At 43.9% G+C, this 15,097-nt stretch overlaps 1 protein-coding gene across 5 annotated transcripts in view; it reads left to right on the plus strand.

The window, feature by feature from the left end:
• SGCD (sarcoglycan delta) overlaps positions 1 to 15,097 on the plus strand; it is a 626,611-nt gene that overhangs the window by 322,213 nt on the left and 289,301 nt on the right. Inside the window, exon 3 of one of the 5 annotated variants that reach the window (XM_075009828.1) lies at positions 12,359 to 12,466. The exons of the other annotated variants lie outside the window; for them this stretch is intronic. The gene's annotated coding sequence lies outside the window, so the exon portion shown is untranslated. The remainder of the gene's footprint in view (positions 1 to 12,358; positions 12,467 to 15,097) is intronic. 5 annotated transcript variants of the gene reach the window in all.

The following is a 15,097-nucleotide window of genomic DNA, read 5'->3' on the forward strand; positions in this document are numbered from 1 at the left end:
GGTTATTTTGAAATATCCCCTTTTACTTTGAAATCAAGAGTTGTCTGTGCATACTAGGTACAGTAAACCCTCGAATTACATGGGGGTTGCATTTCTGCAGCCCTCACGTAACTCATATTTTCACACAAGTTGAGGGGAGATGGGAACCAGGCTGCTACCTGGTTCCCAGCTCCCCTGGGCTTGCAGGAGCTGGGAAACGGATCTGCCTACCAGGGTGTTGCCCTGGTCAGTTTCCTGGCTCTGAAAGGGGAGGGGAGTGAGGAGCCAGGCTTCTGTGTGGTTCCCAGCTCCCCTCTGCTTGCGGGATCTGGGAAACTGAGCAGTTCACTGCTGATCAGTTTCCTGGGTCCCGCAAGCAGTGGGGAGATGGGAACCGAGCAGCAGCCTGGTTGTTGTTAGGATACAAACCAGTGAATGCAAGAAAGAGGTTTATTTATTAAAGAGATTTGAAGCAAAACCATTCAACATCTCAGTCATTCCGGTGTATGCACCCACGTCGGCCAGTACAGAGGAAGAGACTGAGCTAGTCTATAAAGACAGCTGGTTTACTGTAACCTCTTATTTTGAAATAACTGGAAGTTATTTTGAAATAATGTAGTCCTGGTTTTGAAAGGAGTAAGCACCTATTCTGACATAGGTGCTTCAATCCCATCATAATCACAGCTTATTCCAGGGCTTCTCTGTAGTGTGGACACATTATTCCAGAATAGTTTATTTTGGAATAATAACTCTGGAATAAGCTATTCTAGAGTAACTCTGTTGAGCAGACATGCTTTGAGGGAATGTCTGGTTTCAGGGCTACATTGGATCAGTCACTTGTGCGCACTGCTGGAGTAAGAGGTTATGGCAGCCTTCCCCCATGGTAGCCTCATTTCTGGTGCATGTTCTACCCCTGAGCTTATAGAGCTGGATCTGTGCCATAAAACCAAACCCAACTCGTATATCTCAGCTGAAACTAGTCCATAAAGGTTTAAAAGCTGTAACCAAGTGGTAAAGATACTTGTTTTGTTCAATGCATTAGGCTCATTTTAATCAGATTATCCCTAGAAGATCATATTTGAAAAATGTGGTAAGAAGGGGGCACATTGCACAATGAATTTTTTATGTAAATTTCCCCATTGGTTTCAATGGGGGAATTCTGCTGCAGTCAGTTTTCAAGTGGCAGTTTCCCACTGGGGATTCTGCTGCTTAATTTATAGTTATATTGCTGAGCTTTGGAATTTCATGATTTTTGCACATTTTCAGCTGCAGTGTGAAAACTGGCATCTTGCTAGCCATTCTCCACCAGCTAGAGAAAGTGAAGAGTATTTCAGGTAGGTTTGGGCTAGAATATTTAGAAGTGTCAACTACATGAAGTATTCTTGCAATATTTTTCTTTGTTGGCTGGCATCTAAAGTTTTTGTTGGAATCTATTAAATCTCTAACCCTCATGGTTAGAAAAGCTTGAAAAATGCGGAGAGATTGTATCCCAGAGGCCAAGAAACCTGGAGGGAAGTAAAAGTAATCACATTTATTTAATATGTCGTGATTTTCCCTTCAGTCTCATGATTTCGGAGGGGTCTTGACTCATGGGTTTTGAATGCTTGGGAAAGGCAGGACACACAGACATCTCAAAAATTAAGGCACCTGAGTTTCAGCTGGTGCAGAGTAGAGCCACCTGGACTGATTCTGTGAGGCAAGTTGACCTAAGCTGTCTCCCCTGAGCCTAGTGGACTGCAATGCATTCACATTGGCTTCTGGGTACATTTTGAGATGTTTATTTTAGTCTATTGTAATCAACAGCTATGCAGAGGTTGGCTGGGGACTGAGACTAACTTTGTCCTGTGCACCACCGTGACTGCTGAGATTGGCCAGGATGTATCTCAAGATCTTCACTCAAACTATGGAAGTTGCTCCTGTTGAGGGTTGCCAAAGCTGCAATTTGGTTTTAAGGGCATAGAATGAAGGGCATCCTCTTGACCAAATGTTCATTTGACCTTAAGTCCGTGAAGTCTGGACGAGACTGTTTGCCCATTGGTCAGAGCACTGTCTTGGACTGCAGGAGACCAAGGCTCAGTTCCCGCTTTGCCACAATTCTGTTTTGTTTCTCTGCAGCTCAGTTCTCCATCTGTAAAATGGGGGTAATAGTCCTTCCCTACCTCACAAGGGTGTTGGGAAGATCAAAATATTGTGAGGTGCTGAGATACTGTAGCAGTAGGGCCATCTGAGTTAAATAAAAATTCTGTCTGGTCAAATGCATTGGCTGATAAGGGAATGAATGTCCTACTTGTATCGCCCAGCATAGTGGTTCTCAACAAGGAGTCCAGGGTCCCATTGGGGGCTGCCACTTGCAGCCAACATTAGACTTGCACATTGTGTGGAGCCAGGAGCCCCACCACTGGCGACTGAAGCAAAAGCCTGAGCAGTGTAGCTTCATGGGAACCCTTGTGGCACAGAGCCCCAGGCAGTTGCTCTGCTTGCTCTCTAATCCAGAATTCTCGTGTCTGGCAACATCCATAATCCAGCACGACCACTTATCATGGGAGTGACCAAGTTTCCCACAGTCCCATAAAGTTTGTTTACAGCCACCAGCCCTGTCTGTGTGTTCTGTGCTGTTGTTTAGCTTTAATTTACCCCAAGTGTCTTCTAAGAGCCCACTAAGTAGTGGAAGTGTTAGTGATGCGGCTAGACAATATTGACCTTCCATGGTCTGGAACATTCTCTGATTCAGCACCAGTGAGGTCCCAAGAGTGCCAGAGTAGAGCAGTTCAACCTGCACTTCCTAAAGCTGGCCTGGCTTTTAAATGCCCTACCCCACAAGGAACAGCAATGGTAGTACAGGTTAACCATGGTGTGTTTATAGCTTGTCAAGCAGGCTCAGAAAGGAAAAAAAAAGTTGAGAACTCACAGCCCAGCAGACTCTGTTGACATTTTGTCCTTAACAAGAGGCCTTGGCAGTCGGCTGAGCCCCACTCTGGCACTTGGAGTGCAGAAAGTGGGGGGATGGGGAGCAAGAACTTTAAAGTACCCGGCTACTGTAGGTTTTTGCTTTAAAAACAAAAGAAGTCCCCCATCACAGATTCCCTGACCATGGGAGATATGCTGCTGCCACCAAAGTGCAGAAATCCCTTCTGAGAACCCAGGAAGACACACTTGGGTTGTTTCCTTGTGGGGTAACTCCAAGCTCTTAATCCCTCTTTTAGGAGAGAGCTTGAAACAAACTTCAGTGTCTTAGCAGCTGACCTTTCAGTCGCAGCCATGTGTACCAGAACTTTCTGCCTTCTAAAACACAGGAATCAGGTCATAGTCTTAAAAGGTGATTTTATTAACAAAACAAAGCAGGCTTTGTAAGTATACTGGGTTGCTAGGTGTTACAGAGCAATTAAAACACAGATAATTATTTCCCTGGGATTCAGTTTAAAAGTTACAGTGTATGAGGAGTGTGTGGGTGTTTACGTCAGCCATAGAAGTCTCGCAAATCGAACCCAAAATTTAATAAGAAATAACCTGATTGTGCCTCACTAAACATCCCCTTTCTATCCACATGCCTGTTTTTCCAAGATTTGTCTCTAGGTTTGAATATTACTGAAAACTTCCATGCCTGATTCCAGACTTAATCCATCCCTGTATCTCAACTCTGGCTACACAAAGGACTACCACTGCTTCAGTTCCTAAATCCCATTCTCTTCCCACTTGCTCACCTTGCTGACATTTCCTGGGGATTTTCCAGGACCCATTCTCTCTGGGCTTAACCCTTTACAGGCAATTTAGTTAACTGACTACTGGCATGTCCAGGAGAAGGGTAGCAGCCCTCCCATCCATCATGATAGCCAAAGCTCTTATTGCGCCAGAATGCTCTGTTTCAAAGGGAGAGTCAACACCATTCGGTCTGCTGAGGTGTCAGGAACATCTGAGCCACCCACACCTGCTAACGCATCCCACCTTGCTCACCTAGGTGTGCATGTGAGTGAAGCACAGGGTCAAATGTGCTCTGAGGTGGTTCAGTGATCACCTCTTATTACACAGTCACCTTTCTTTAACTAGCAGCTTTCACCCATCAGCAGTGTCAAGCCAATCAGCTGCGTACCAATTGCCTTCCAGCCATCTGCTCTTCAGCATCCTGTTTTCCCTTGCCTAGAAGCTCTGAGGGTTTTGAAGAGGAGTGAGGAAAAAATCAACCTTAACTGTTCTGCCATTATCTAGTCTGACAGTATTTACACAGTCGGTTAAATGGTGCGTTACAATCACTGCAGAGAAAAAACTCTCATGGAGGTTTTAAAGTAAATTGTGAGAGGTGTTTCTGAGAGCGCTTGGGGTGCAAGCCATCCCAGCTTCCTCTCACAACACACTTGTGTCTCTGCATGAGGGCCCCCACATACTTGCTTACTCCAGGGTCCCCAAGATGTGCACATTACTGTAAATGTGTGTGCGTGGCGGGAATGGTTTCTGGGTTGATCTCACTGTTTCTTTGTGAGCCTTGAGGTACCTCGTGGTTTCCTTCAAGCTTCTGTTTCCTCCTTTCTCCCCCTCCAGCTCCCTAAAATGGTTTCCAGCATCCACTGCTGAAGAGAAAAATGTGTGAATGAAACTCGAGTGGGTTCCCAGTGTTCAGGAGCGAGAAGACAAATGTATTTCTAGTTTCAGAGAGGTCGCCGTGTTAGTCTGTATCTTTACCAAACAAAAAAAGCAGTCCTGCAGCATTTAAAAGGCTAACAAAATAAATTGTTAGGTGATGAGCTTTTGTTGGGAAAACCCACCTCTTCATCTTCTGTTTTTTTGTTTTATCTCTAGTTCGGCTTTAAAAATATGAGAGGATTTTTTTTTTTAAGTAACCAATCTCATAATCTTGGGACTTAACGGGATGTTTTTTTGGAATGCCTTAGGCAAGCATGACTTTCTGCTCCCCAGCTGAGACACTTAAAAAGAATTGTTGCTCAGGCTCTTTTCAGATGTCTCTCAGGGGACACACATTCCCTTCCAAAACTCTTGACCTTTATTCGTAAAATATTTCATGTTGTTTTTTTTTTTTTTTTTATCATTCAGTTATAGCTGACTGTCAGATTTCTATCTTAAAGGACCACTGCAACTTTGAGTGGTCGCCTTTTTTATTTCCTAATAACTTATGCTAAACTATCTGTTCAAGCTTAAATTTAGCTGTGACAAGATAAGTATCTTTCTGAAACCTGAAGAAGGGCTCTGTGTAGGTTGAAAGTTTCTCTCTCTCACTACCGGAATTTGATCTATCAAAAAATGTTACTGCACCCAGCTTGTCCACCTTGAAGTAATGCTTCTTAGGTCACATTAGGCCCCATATTTAGACGTTGGAACATAATGTTTTTGGAAATCTAAGCTACTGTTCCAGTCAAGAAAAAGTGGAGGGGTGGGGGGGAAGGTCAAGAATTAGATTGAGCCAAGTATGCAGAATTCTTGAATCTAATTCTTGACCTTCCCCCCCACCCCTCCACTCTCTGATTTGCTCACCTTGATTATCTTTTTCTGATTTGTCCTCCTTGCTTACTTCTTTTTGGCTCTCTGTGTCTTAAATATTGACTCTGTTCTGGTCGGGCTATGGTCTGAAGAAGTGGGTCTGTCCCATGAAAGCTCACCTGATAAACTATTTTGCTAGTCTTTAAAGTGCTACTTGACTGCTTTTTGTTTTGATAGTGTATAGACTAGCACAGCTCCCTCTCTGTTACTATTCAGTAAAGAAAGAAATATTCTGATAGGAATTCCCCTCACCCCCCAAAAAAGTTTCACTGCCATTTTGAACGTGCCTGCTAATCTAAAAGTGAAACTGACAAGAAGGAGACTATAAAAGCCAGGAACTGGAATCTGTTTGATCCACATTTGTCTCCCAATCTGCCCAATAAGTACAATTTAAAAAAACAAAACAAAAAACAGAGTATAGAGCAATATAAATTTTACTCTTCAGAACCTTTTTGTAATCTAAGTTGTTTAGCATAGGTAAGGCAATTCATTTTTGGATGTGATTTCAACCCAATAAAATATCTTTCCTCTTGTACTGCTGTGAAAATTCAAGCATTGAATAATCCAGGGCCAGTAGATTTTTTTTTTCTTCTTACATAGAGACATAAACTCTATGTTGTTTTCAACTTTTCTATATAGTTGCTGAGCCATTTTATTTCGTGCCATAACTGCAGTATCAGCTGGGGGGCTGAGTTTTAGCGAATGGAAGCTTTAGGAGTATTTCATAACATACAAAGTCAGGCAAACTCTGAAGAACATTAAATAATAGCTGGAAATCTATGAAAGTCTATGCAGATCCAGGGAGAACATCTTTGGAAGCCTGTGTAGGTTCTCCAAGGATTTGAGTGATCTTATGAGATAGCCATTAATACATTTGTGTGTGTGTGTGAGTGAGTGAGAGAGCGAGAACATCAGTGAAACCATTTCAGATGGAAATCACCTTTACCTTTGAGCTGGCCTACTGATGGGACCTTTGAATTGCTGTTCAAGCCCCACTCTGTGGGCTGCAGGTTGTGGGGAGGAAGGGAGATGAATGGTGCATTCCAGGCAACGCTGAGGGCTGTCGGACACTGGCCCCACCGCTTCTGCCCTATCCAGAGGTGGCCCCCTGCCCACACGCTTTCCCCAAGAGCTTGGTAATTCTGCTACGCACCCCTCTGTTTTGTGAGTAGTCATGTCAGACAGATGCATTCATCGGTAGTGTGTCAATTCAGAAGGTGGAAGGTTACGGACGATTTCTGTGGTTGGAATAAACTGGCATATACGGCATTTCAGGCTTCAAAAGCAAACCCTGCTGCATAATAATGTTCTACCTTTTCTTTGTGCTCCTGCTGTTTTCCATGCACTTGTTGTGCTTTACAATTTGTAGTCAAACACTTTTTTTTAATCATCAGTCAAGAGGATGCATAAATGTAAGAAAACACAGTCACAGTCACAATTTTACTGAGGGTGCATTTATAAATAAGCCATAAAAAGTGTTAACAGTGGTTTAAACAGATGTTTTAATACATCGTTAATTGATCATTAAAGAGCCCAACAGGTCAATAGTATGCTTATAATGACCTTCTATAGATGTGCTCGGCATATATTATGCATACTATTTGTGTCTTTCATATGCTTTTAACATACATTAACCCTTTATAAGTGTTTTGGAAATGGAGCCTTAATATAAAGTATATCCAAAATAACTGTAGGCAGACATGCTGTCATGAATGAGGCAGGGAAAGGATTAGTCTCTTTCTGAGGTATTTGAGCCCAGGTGAGCCACTGGGAATGAAGTGACTTTTTGAACTGAGAACAGTTAGTTTAAGCAGTTTCTTTTCTGCTGGGGAGGCAGAAAGAGGGTGGCGTGAGAAGGATGTCTTCCAGGCAACTGAAATGAATCCCATAAATAGTGTGACCATCCGTCCCATATTCGGGAGGCCAACAAGGCACCCCACCTTATTTTTGAGCCCTCCCCACCCCCACACCCTGACCTTTTCAGCCAGCAGCTGCGCAGGTACACCTGCTAGTGGGAATCACTTCCCCCACCCTCAGGGAAGTGTGGCCGGCTGCCATGTCCCTGCTGCTTCCCTGGAGCTCTGAGGGAGGCTGGCAGCTGCCGCTTCCCCAGGGGCTCCTGAGGGGCACTGGTGTCTGCTACCCCCTTCCTGGCTCCCTGGGGATTGGTGGAGGCAGGAGGCCCCTCCCCGCATATCTCCCTGTCCAGATATGGTCACCGTACCCATAAATATCCTTGCCTTCTCAAAATCAGAGATATAAGTAAAGGGGAAAAATGTAAAGACAGACATGATCAGGTTATGGTTATTTTGAATTTGGTTGGACTGGCTATTCCTGTTTTCTTTTTGCCTTGTTTTGTTTTGCTGCTCTGTGTTTTGCGGCTTTGACTTGATATTTTCTTGCCTGTAATTGTTAAACTGAATCCCAGGGAAATATTTTTCTCTGTGTGCAACCCCATGATTTATTTTTTCTTGTTTTTTGAATAAATTACTGTTTTTAAGCAAGTGATCTGATACCTGTGTCCTGACAAGCATCTGTGACTGTGTATGCCTTGGACTAGAAGGCCAGCAACTAAATTACAGTTCTTTGTTCTAAGTTCTCCCCGAGAGAGGGTTAAGAGCTTGGGGAGTACCCCCATGGGAAGATATTCCCAGGTGCCTTTTCTTGGGTTTTTGTTTTACCTGATGGGGGCAGCATACCCTCCAGGGGATCTGTGACCTTGGGAAGTTTTAAAGTAAAGCCTTTGTGTAGGCAAGGTATGTTAAGTTTTTGTGGGCTTCCTCTTTCCGCACTCAGAGTGCCAGAGTGGGGACAGAGCCCTGACATAATCATTACAATCTTACTTCATCATCCAGAAGAGGATTCCTCCCAAACTGAAGTTACAGGTTAAAATACAGTTTATGCCAGTGTCTTACTTAAAGTCTAGGAATGCAAGGGCCATTCTCCTGTCTTCTGCGTGCTGGTTGTATATGAATGATGTGCTATGTTCTGTTATAAATCTAGTAAGGGGAAACAAAATAATCCTTTTTCCTGGAACCCCATCACTTTCTTTTACTTCCACTTCCTCCAGTTTCTGTTCCTTCTCCTTTCTGTCTTTTCTGGTCAGGTCTACACTAGACCTGAAAGTCAATCCAAAATACACAATTCTAGCTCCTGCAATTGCATAGCTGGACTTGACATACCTACAATAGACTTATCTGGCCATCCTCATTAAGGGGAGGCTGACAGGAGAAACTCTCCTATTGACCTTTCTTACTCCTCTTGATAATAGAGTACAGGGGTCGATTATCAAGCCCTGATCGTTCGATTTTGCATGTCCCCACTAGGCGCACGAAATGGAATCCCCGAAGGTCAACCTTGCCTGGGTTGATTTCCTGGGAGGTGTAGATGTACCCTCTGTAGTCATCTTGAACCTCCTCCTCCTGTGCTTTTGCCTTCTCTCTCCCCACCACCATTCCTTTGTCTCCCAGTGGTCCCTCCTGTTTCTTTCTCCCCTACTCCTTACTTAATTGGAAACTTTTCTCGAATCTTAGGTGTTACACTGTCCTCATTTTCTATCACCTTCTCCAACTCTCCCACTTGATTAGACTGACAAGGTTCTTTTCTAATGCAAATAATATTAGTCATTAAGGTTGTCATGGCAGCCTTTGTATTGTCTCACTTTTGTATTTATAAAAATACCTCATAGTGTGTTGCCTCCATGTACGTTTTTGCATGTCTGTTTTGAAAACATGAATAACATGAAGTAAAGATCAGAAGCTCTGGGACAAAGTCATCTTAAAGAGTATGTCTACATGACAGGTTTTAGCAACACGACCTAGATGCTAAAGTCACAGAGGACAAACACTGTTTGTCAGTGCTTTTGCTAAAAAAAACAAAAAAACAAAAACAAAAACAAAAAAAAACCTTGCACCTCCTTGAAGGGGTCTTTGCTCCTGCCAACAAAACACTGTTTATACTAGTACTGCCTGTGGCAAAACTTTTGTTGTTTGGCGCTGGGGGCATTGGGGGGAGGGTTAAGCACCTAGGAACAACAAAAACTTTGCCACCCAATTGCCAGTTTAGACAAAGCCTTAGGGTTCATCTGTGCTTACCAGGAAATGGACCTGGTCAGGGTCAATCTTTTGGGGTTCAGTTTTGTGCACCTAGTGGGGATGCATGAAATCAAGCTATTAGGGCTCGACAGTCGACCCTTGTGCTCCTCGTTCTCATGAGGAGTAAGGGAGGTCGATGGGAGAATTTCTCCCGTCAATCTCCCACAAGTCAGGACAGCCAGAAAAGTTTATCCTAGATAAGTCAATTTAAGTAAAGCATGTACATTTTCCTTGTATTTTCCAAAAGCTCCCACCTCAGTATTAACTTAAGGACTCAAGCAACACTAGGTAAATTTGCTATGTGACAAAGTCAGTCCTATTCCTGGGCCTCTGGCCTCTATTCAGTACACTGGGCCGACTTAAGGTCCCAGTTGCCCTCGCTGGGGCAAGGGGTGGTCTGGGAGGAAGCCGGCCCCTGCCCACTCGTGCTGGGTTTTGGCCCAGGGAGCCTATGTGGCTGTTAGTGGGGAGGGCTGACTCCCTTAGCCCTTGGCACAGCAGCTCTCCTCCCTGGGCCACTTCCCCATATGATTCCCCCAGGACCTTCTCCAGGCTGCAGCAGTCGCGAGTCCCCACTTGATCTGCTGAAGCTCCTCATTCTCCCCCTGTAGTTCCTGAAGTTCCTGGTTCTCTCTTCTGGTCCTCTCAAACCTGCTCTCTCCCACTGCTCTGGTCTCCTTGGGTCTTGCTGCTTGCCTCTCACACTCTCCCCCTCCCTTCCCACTGTGGAGGATGTTTAAAGGCCTTTCATTAGCCCAGTCATGAAGTCACCCGGACCCAGTTAGGCTGAGCCATCTCCCTCCCAGCTGCCGGTGATTGCGTTGCAGGCCCTTCTGTTTGTTTGGGCTCCCTCTGAGGGGGCCCTCCACCCTGGCCCTGCCACAGCTATTAATAATGTACATTACAGTGTTGCGTGGGACACTGGGCAAAATACAGTTGGTATTAGGTGAGTGCAACTTTTATGGAATTCACAGTGACAAATTCAGTGGCTGTGTGTGGTAATGGTAGCGTGAATTCCACAGTTGGTGAAAGCTAGGAATGGGTGTGAGTGGTAAAGGAGTGTAACTCTCATGATTTGCTCTCAAGCTGGTGTGCAAAATGAGGCTAACAAACCCTCACTTCTCAGGGGTGACTCAGGATGAAGAAATCTCCGGGGGTCAGAGCTGATTTGAAGGATGTGATGGGGGTGTGTGGCCAGGAGTAGGGGCTGGCAGATGTAACTCACTTCTCTCCATTGAGTCCTGGGGTGTTGTATCATGCCTTTGGGCCACAACCCTGTAGTGAAGTCTAGAGTATTTGGCTCGAGGGATCCCTCCACAACCATGTCCAGTGTCTATTGGCTGCAGCTGAGAATCTGGAGCAGTGAGCGGGTGGTATGGGGTGGTATTAGCAGCAGAGATTGAGAGTATGGGAGTTAGTCACTTTTTAACGTGCATCTTGTAATGTGTTGCTAAGCAAAAGGTAAAGGGGAAAAATTAAAGCTCATTGCTTTGAGGGAGACTTTACTGTGGCAAACCTCCTTCCAGCTCCCACTACCAAACGCGTGCTACCTACAGGCCTTTTTTTGAAATAGACAGAAAATAAATTGCTGCTGTCAAGCATTTTATATTCACTCACAGAATATTCATCTGAGAAGCAACAAAAGGCATCAGAGGAATGTGATCAGAGCTCATTTTTCTTAGCAAGTCAAAAGGAAGTAATGCCAAGATTAGTGATAGCAAAGGATTTTTGATATCGGGCAAGTTCTTCTCGCACCTTGTTGCCAGCTAATTCAACCCCAGTGAGATTTCTCTCACTTTGAATCAATAGCAGCTTCCTGCAAGGCTGTGATTTCTTTACTAGTGACTATTCAGAACAGTTTCATTTGAACTTTTGCATTGAAGGGGCAGACAGAGTGCTGGCTACATTAGTTTTATGTCTGTCCTTCTGAAAGCTCAACTGAGGAGAGAGAAAAGTATTTTGCCAATGCGTTCCTGTGTTCACTATAATATCTGGGTGTGTCGTATGCCTGGTTCCTTTGGAGAGTTTCCTAACACGTACTTAAAAACCTGATAACCTGATTGAAAAATGTAACTGTTCACCTGGAAGAAATCTTGTTGGATCATAGGAGAAACAGAATGGCCTGGATAAGAAAGCATTAGGTCAACTTTCACCCAGTTAAAAATTAACCGGAGTGGCTCTGGGCAGCTGCAGTCCTGGTAATGGAGACCTCATAGCCAAATACCTCCTACAGGCAGAGGTGGTACTCGATGTCATGATTAACTTCATCTTTTTCGTGGCCTGAGACAGAATCTTGAATCCAAAACCTAGGGAATGTTTGGTTCTGAATCCAGAGCTGAACTTTGCAGCTTGGGTCCGTTTTAGTTGCATTTAAAGGCTGATGTACACTTAAAGCTTTGCCAAGATAGCTGTGTTAGCTAAACCTCAAATCCAGCATAGCTGTGCCATAAAAAACCCTAGTGTAGGCACAGTCATACTAGGGGAAAAAAACATTCCTATGTAGCTTATTTTGTTTGGGGGAACTTGTGTATACCCCCAAAAGGAACTCTTTTTACAGTGTAAGCTGTGTGTCCACTAGGATAGTGGTTCTCAACCTTTTCATGAGTGCAGACCCCCAATCACCCCCAAACAATTCACAGGCTCCCAAGAAGATCAATTCTAACTATTACGTACATCTAATTAAATGAAAAAGGAAACAACAACAGCAATTAATAACATTATTGGAAGCTATTTAATTTAAAAATAGTAATTGATTGTAACTTTGCCATCTATTTTTTTTCATGGATCCCCCCCTGCAGTACCCTCAAGGATCCCCAGGGATCTGCAGACCCCAGGTTGGAAACCACTGCTCCAGGCGAATTTGCCAAAGTGGCTATACTGATACCAGCATACCCGTTCTCTTCCAGGTAAATTCCCAGTTGCACTGTCTGCCACCGGCTGTGATGCAATGTTACACTGACTCCATTTACTTAGTGAAATGTTGTTCAATGAGCCTAATTTTCAAAGGTGCTGTCATCGGAGCACAGTTAAACTTTGCGCCTGCAGGCTCAAATCAATGCATACACCTATAAAATAGTTGTGTTCATGCCTCCATTCTGATGTGCTTATTCCAAACTTCAGGCTGGAATGGTGAGGAAACAAGTCTTTAAAATGTCAGTTTAACAGTGTTACCTTGGCAGTATTCACTGTGCTATGGAAGTAGTTCATAGTCAATGCTGGGGTTTCCAATATACGTCTGTCCAGACATCCCTTGGCTGCAGCTTTACCTGCTGATCTGTCTGACACCGTCATACTGGAAGGATCATCTGGTGACGAAGACACCGTGCCATTGACTTTTAATCTTCTTCCTCAGTATGTAGGAGGAACAGGTTCAGGTCCTTCCTCTGTACAGGCTTCCTGTGTGACCTTGGGCAAGGCACTGAGCCTTTCTATGTCTCAGTTCCCTGCAGGTGAAAAGATGGATAATAACCCTGCCCTGCTTTGCAGAAGTGTTGAGAGGATAAATACATTAAAGATTGTGAGTGCTTTGAGATCCCTGATAACCCACACAGTCAAAGAGCTACAGATTATTACTATCAGTCTAAGTACTTATGTGGCTTTCAGCATTACAGTATCTGAACATCTCTGCTATTTCCGAAGCTCCACAGAGTGGAGTGTGGGGAGAGGGGGCTGTGTATTTCTTGTTGCGTTGCAGCTAAGGATTTAACCAGCATCTCTTATCTGCTTCGTGATTGTTCCAAAGCACCTATTGCACTTTTGAAATGAAACAGGAGTTCAGTGTAGTGTCGTAAGTGAAATCCCCTCTCCGAGGCAGGCATGTTGCAGAGTCCAATGCTACGTTTGGATTCTTAGTGAAGTCACAATGGCTGCCACATTTTTCTACACATTTTGTCATTGATCTTGCACAGACTGAAAGTTGTGTAATTGTTACACACACACACACACACACCGTGCTATTGACTTAATCTTCTTCCTCTGCATAGAGCATCTTTTACCATGTAATTAGGATGAAATTATAGTTTTATGTAAAAAATACTAGGGGTATGTTACCTGATAAAGTTTCAGGTAAATATGTGGTCGTGCAAAGCCTAGAAAACATACAGAGCTTGACAGTATTCTGGAAACAGTAGACCCTCTTTTATGTTACATAAGGACACAGTCTTTGCCTTCTAATCAGTTTATTTTGAAATTAGTTAAATTTACGTAATGATATTATGTTTTGTTTGATTATAAATACTATTTGCAGTTGAAAGGTACAGGTGTGGGTGGCTTTTTTGCAGCTAATCATGCATATTTGCATGTAGGAAGATGAGAAGATTTATGCAGTTATTTTTTCAATCATTAATAAATTCAAACAGGATGATTTTTAAAAATGGCTCATTTAAGTTGAGGATCATTTAGCTTTTTTATTTAGGGTATGAAACAGAACCAATAGAATTTGTTCAACGTATTAATGAAGGACAAGGGCCAGATTCTCATCTGGAGTAAATCACTATAGCCCCACTGAAGTCAGTGTAGCTTTGCAAACTCACATGAGCTTGAGGATCTGACCTTGTGATTCAGTCGCAGAGAGGTAGCTGTGTTAGCTGGTATTTCACAAAATGAAAAAGCAGTCCTGTAGCACTTCAAAGACCTAATACATTATTTTTGTAACCCCAGAGGCACTGAGCGCATGTTCTAAGGAGAGTGAAGTCTCTGCCCTACAGCTTTGTCTCAGAGCGAGCTGGTCTTTAGCTCATGTGTTAGAGCACAGGGCCAGCCCCTGTGGTCGCAGGTTCAGTGCCTCCTGCTGACAACCCAGGTCCGACGACGTTACATTTTGTTAGTCTTTAAAGTGCTACAGGACTGCTTTTTTTGTCTTGTGATTCAGGTTAGCAAAATACCCTGATAAATGGGATGAGGATTTATGGGTAACTTTGGCAGCAGCCTAGCCTGGAGGCTAGAGCTCTAGGAGTCAAGAGAACTGGTTTTTTATCCTATTTCTGCTTTGGATAAGTCATTGGACATCTCTTGCCCTTCCCAGCCTTTCTCTGGCTTGTCTATTTAGATTGAAAAATAAGGATAGGGATCCTCTTCCACTGTGACTACGTCTTCACTGCATAGTTAATTGGGGGCCTTACAGGGGTGTTTAAACTCATCCATATGCACAGACCTCTCACCGGGGTTAGAGGTGCTTTTAGCCTGAGCTAGCCGACCCACCATGGGAGTAGGTTACAGCCACGGTACTGCTTTCACTTGGACTGGGATCTGCAGTGAAGATGCAGCTAAAATCTCTTGAGTACTGATAATCCTCCCGTGTCTTCCCCCAAACCCCTGCCCTTCCCAGGAGGTCAGATAGTTTCTCTTACAATGTACGCAATTGTCTGGGGGAGAATCCAGAAGTGGCTCAGCATAGAGACTCATGGGATGTGCTCCCCTCCCCCACAGGTGAGTGTAGAAACAGAGAGGGTACAGTAACATGAGTAGACCACTGGTGTCCACTCACACATAGGTTAAGCTAATCCAAGTGCTCAGACCCAAATTTCCTGTGCACTCTG

Source organism: Carettochelys insculpta, chromosome 15 (genome assembly GCF_033958435.1).
Source record: "Carettochelys insculpta isolate YL-2023 chromosome 15, ASM3395843v1, whole genome shotgun sequence".
NCBI classification, from domain to species: domain Eukaryota; kingdom Metazoa; phylum Chordata; order Testudines; family Carettochelyidae; genus Carettochelys; species Carettochelys insculpta.